Source organism: Betta splendens, chromosome 19 (assembly GCF_900634795.4).
Source record: "Betta splendens chromosome 19, fBetSpl5.4, whole genome shotgun sequence".
NCBI classification, from domain to species: Eukaryota; Metazoa; Chordata; class Actinopteri; order Anabantiformes; family Osphronemidae; genus Betta; species Betta splendens.
Genome location: NC_040898.2, coordinates 4,820,601 through 4,826,343, shown reverse-complemented (window position 1 = coordinate 4,826,343; position 5,743 = coordinate 4,820,601).

The following is a 5,743-nucleotide window of genomic DNA, read 5'->3' as shown; positions in this document are numbered from 1 at the left end:
CATGTACGAGACTTTTCTTTGCACATTCACTTTATAGGCGGCTCTTCGTGGTGCAGTACTTTAGTAAAACCACTAGAGGGCGGTGTTGTAAAGAAATTGACTGAATTGACGTTTGGGTCCATCAAATGTTCTATGTCACCTTCACCACCTCACATATTACAGTCAGCCTACTCCTGCAGTGAATGCTCCATGTTAAGCTTGCCCTCTTGGGTCTTATGCAGTCAGGAACTTATCCAGCATTTAGACAAATGTAGTTGGCAAATAACAGACATTGGTTAAGCAAACCTGAGAGAGAGAAGTGTAGTAATGTAGTAATAATCTGGTTTCTGACAGACCAACACTTTGACAGTTAATGGTGCATTTGCATTTTACACAGTAATAATCTGTCGTTGAGCTTTAAGTCTGACATAAGGTTGGTTTATAGGAGAAAATTATAAATGCATCTTAATTATTTAAAGCCAGTACCGATGTGGTGCTAGCGGATGATAAACCTACGAAACGAAACTCTTATTTTGAAGGTTTGTCCGATAATAATGATGATTTTTTTTTATGTGCAAGATTCATAAATCAAAGCTGCTCATCGTTCTGAATGTTGGACACAAAGTCGTCCTCTCCCTCTGTTCTTGTGTCACCCACACCCATCATTAGTGATCGACTACACAGTAACACCCTAAATCTAATAGTGGATAATAAACATATCCTTGTTGCCAGGCGGCGAATGGGACGAGTATAAAAGACCTCAAACATGTTATCATTACATTTAGGTCGATCTTAAACCCTGATTGTGCACATTTAGCTGGTAAAGGTTTTCTGATGTTGTTGCTGGCTGCAGGGCGGTGGACTCCTGTCAGTGGGATGTAGAATACGAAGGCGTTCTTTCGCCCCAGTGGAGCTGTGGCCCTTTGGAGCTCACTGTAGTTAATTAGCGGCATGGCCTCTGAGGCTTTTATCTCTTTCGTGTACGGGCGAGAGGGACGCGGTGCTGATGCTGCACAGGGAAACCGCTGTGACCTACTGTAAGACCGGCCGTACACCAAACCCACCGTTCTGCGCCCGTTCCTTCAGCCCAACCGTTACGCGCCGCAGGGGAGCAAATGTTTCTTGTCGAGCGCGTGTCTCCATTTGTTTTGTACTTTTTTTGTGTGTTTAAAGTCGGATAAAGTCAGAAAAGCGGTTGTTTTTTTTTGGGGGGGGTGGATCCTGCTGCGACTGCGGAGCTTTTGATTGCACAGGATGTGAAGGCTGACATTTGCGCGGGCATTAGAAAATGGAGGGGGTATCGGGATGGGGGGGTTGGCTGTACACCTGTTGCTGAGAGTCTGTGGAGAGAGAGACAGAGAAGAAGAAAGTGTGCAGTATTTTTAGCACGAACAGCTAAAGAGATATTCACGTTTACTGCAGCTAAGTAAATTCCAGCCCAATAATTGCTGTACATATAAATTACTCAGCAATTCTTTCAGGGAGTTCACTCTTTTTGATTCTTTTATTGAACAATATTGCAAAATAAAAATTTTGCTATTTTTACGTGAAAGATGGAATATTTTACCGTCTTTTAGGAGAAAAAGTTTCGGTTTAAAAGAGTAGTCCTTATTATGACTACAGATCTACAGTAATAGTTTAAAATATTTTCATAATAGTGCAAACAAAAACCTTGACAATACTACTTACACTACACTTAAATTTGCGGTAATTTCCAAGTATATTTCATGGTAATTGTGGGAAACTAGGGGGTAATTATTCTGTAATTACTGCCTGTAACTGCAAACCAAAGTCAGCCACAGAAACAACTGGACTAACCTGACATGACAGACTGAATGAGATCATGCTGGCATTTGGGAGGCGCAGGGGAAACGGGGGGGAGGTGTCGACCAGTCATTATGTAATCGATGCCTGTGTCTTTTATCATAACGTAACCTTGAGGCAGATCAACTGCGTCGCAGCGCTTCCACGTTCGTCTGCTCACATCACGTCACGCGGCGCAGGAGTTCAAACACTCCTTCGTCGGTCGGTTCATCCTTAATAAGTCCTAATACATCTTAGTTTAACTCGGCCGCGCTGCGTCTGTGTCAGTGTCAGTGATCCGATGTGAGATCGGTGCTCGATAGTGAATAGACGTGACGTAGGTTCATCACAGTGGAGGCGTTGATTCATCAGTTCAGCTTCAGTTCAGATGTTTATTGGGGGAGAGACGTACAGTAGGAAGGCTGCACATGTAGTAAACACACAGGAGGTCATTAGGGGACACTGCCAGTATGAGAGTGTGTGTTGGAGACTGCTATGAACACATGGAGGTCATAATTTGGGTCTGGAACAAAAAGGCTGGCTGGAATGAATGATGAATGAATGAATTTCTAGCAGATCTAACTCCTTCACTAATTAATATTCCAGACTGACACAGTACTTTTACGACCTGTTTAAGTGCAGCCCAGTGAAGTTTGTACCCTTGTTCATCACCCAGCTCTTTACTGGCCGACATAACGTGCAGTGTTGACACCGCGACCTTTTACAGCCGCGGGTCAGAAAAGTCCGCCTGAGTAGAAATCAATGGCTCGACTTAATCGATACTTTTTATGCCCCGCGTTGTTGAAGAGGCTTTTCCTCCCTGACATTTAACATGACACTTTCGCTCTCCCGTGTGGGGAAACGCAACATTTAAGAACTTATAATCACGAAATACAAAAATATTACAATCTAAGTGCAAATAAGAGTAAGTCACAAGTGAAATCATGTTAAAGTCTTACTATATATTCACAGTATCAGATGATAAAATGCAGAGAGGGATTCAACAAATCCATTCGTTCTTCATCATATTCATCCAAGTCCAGCAAAAGCATTGATCAGTCTACTCACTATACACTATGCTCTCTGTTTCAATGTACAGTAACAGCGACCACAGTAAAGGTCAATATTCTCCCTGGACGTAGCCTATGTGTTGCAGTGACAGGCTTTTATTTTGATACGAAATGTTTCAGCTGTCCTTATAGTTTAAGGTGAAATTCAAGCTCATGTCTATTGTTATGTGCTGTGTTTTTAGATGTTTTAAAGTACACACCTCTGGTACCGGTTGCTGTTTCATACTGTTTCATACTCAGAGACGTGGTTATGAAACGTGTGGGAGACCAGGACGAGACGACGACCGCCGGGAAATGAGATTCATTACAGGTCTCTCCGCAGTAATGGACGAATAATGGACGAGGCGGCGTCACAGCTGATTTGTATCTGTTGCGGGGAGTCCGGGGCCGGGGGCCGGGACCCTTCAAATTGCTAATCAAAGCCAGCGGTGAAGACTGACAGCTATTCTCACTGGGTGTCTGCACGGAGCTCATTCACTGCTATGAGCCGCTGTGCGCCGAGTTGTAATGGGCCCAAATGAAGCTGGAGATTTGCATCTCCTTTGATTTGGTAAAGGTCACTGCTGACAGGGAGGTCCAGGGGGGACTGAGAGAGAGAGAGGGAGACACACACACACACACACACACACACACACACACACACACACACACACACACACACACACACACACACACACACACACACAGCACCCCGATTTGACACAATCCTGCAACACTCTTTGTGTTTAATTCTCTGAGACACTTCTTTCCTCAGATGACACACGTTCATTCACGCAGTGTATTATCCTGCATTCACCCCTGAGTCTTCCTTCTTATGTCTTTATTCACTGCTCTACTATTCTATACTCCATTGTGTTAAACTTTAAAAGGTCCTTATCATTCCTTCCTTTATCTTCATTGCTTTTTTTTATCAAGCAATGCCCTGAAATGATGGATTTGTCAAAATAGAACTATTGGTGGGAACTTCCTGTGACAGTTCGACTCTCTGACCATAGGGGGCGCTGTCCTGTGTCATGACTGTTGTGTAACGTCACTTCCTGTTCCTTTTTCTTGTATGATCATCATTGTCATCACTTACACCTGGCTACCGCATGTTTTATTTACCACGTTTGTTGGTTCTTTGTTGCTGTTACTAAGTTTGTGTGTTTCCCTGGTTTCCAGCATATGCAGTGATTCTTCTCTACTTTAACCTCGTTGTATCTCATTGTCTTTCACTTAATAAATGGCTTATTTTTGTATGTCTGTATTGTATGTATATGTCTGTATTATTTTGTATGGGTTTTACACTTGGATTCTCCATTAACCTCTGGTGGCCGAGTTTTTTGTTGGTTAGTGTATAGTTTGTAGCAGAACAAACCAAACAACTGCATCCTTTTTCTGTTAATTAGTCAAATTGAATCACTAATCATACAGTAACTTAGTTTACAGTAATTTATCAACTCTGATAACTAATTCTAATTCTCTGTTGGACTGGATGCATAACACGATATCTGCATGGTGATTACAAAAAAGTCCTATAAACTCAACTACTGCAAGTCCTATCTGCATCCTGAACATTTAAGCGTCATCAAATGAAGACGTGTCTCATTTTGGAGAGAAGAGATGCAAAAAAGCTACAGACCAACTGAGAATCGATGCAAAGCAGGACAATAAGCTCAAAGCAAAATGTAACAACCCACAATCAAAGCACATGCTTTGCTTAAACTCAAAACTCCACAAGAAGGAAATAAGAATCCAGAAGTACTTTGAAAACACAAACGTACAAGTTAAAGACAGGATGGAACCCAAAAAAAAGGGATGGGAGTTCAGAGTTCAGGAGCAAACAGGACGGACCAACAAGGCCTGCACTAAAATACTGCAAAATGAAGTCCAGGTGGAGCTTATCGCCATGGAAACGACATCCGTAATCGTCTTAATGATAAAATACAGAAGGCGGTAGGAGCTGACTTCTAATTACAATAAACAGAGTCAGATCATGTGTGAACGATGATCTGGATTTAAAGTGGTGCATTATGAAACTGATGGGTTCGTGTGCAGACTCCACTGACGCATGGTGAACACCAAGCGTGGACTGGGTTGTCATTAGTATCCTTTTACAGTTCCTAAAAAAAAACGGATGCACTTCACATGCATCAAGCCTTATTTTATTATGAGGCCAAATGCACTCAGTAAAAATGATCAATGCCACAGTTGTATGGATTTGATGCAGACATTCTGTCCGTGTGGTTAAGTGACATACAGGACAGTCAGGGATCGATATGAAGCCGGGCGACCCTCCACCTAAAGGTCGTCCTGGACCGATTATGGCCCATGGACGACAGTAACAAACTAAATGTAGTGCTTCATGCTGATGATGAAGTCCAATATTTACCCTGACGGGTGAATTACTGCTGCACTTTGGCTCCAGGGGAAACAAAAATAAACAAGTTGTTGTGACTTCAGCTGCTAAATTTACATACTGTGCTGCTGCGTCCAAACGTGTCTAATTTTCCTCAGTTAACGTTTAATGTACATATTATACGTCCACGTTTGCCATCTTCTGTTCTGGTGCGTAACAATCAGGTTTTTTTATCGCAGCAACAGTAAACGTCTGACCTCGTGTGTCCTCTGCTGCATTAATGCATGAGGGGACAGTTAGGAATAAATGGGAACTAGACTTGAGGCAAAGCAAGTGGAGTAGGAGCAAACAGCACATCAGATATAAACAAATCAAAGCCAGTAAGTAGTAAGTGAAGGCATCACCATTTTATCCTGTCAAAAACGTTAAATGTCTCTGACTCCAAACATGGCGTCGGTCTGTCAGATTGTCCGTGTGATGTCGTGAGGAAAGCCGGCTCAGGAAACATCAGACTCACTCATTAGCTCAGCGCTGTGAAGCCAGAGTGTGTGTC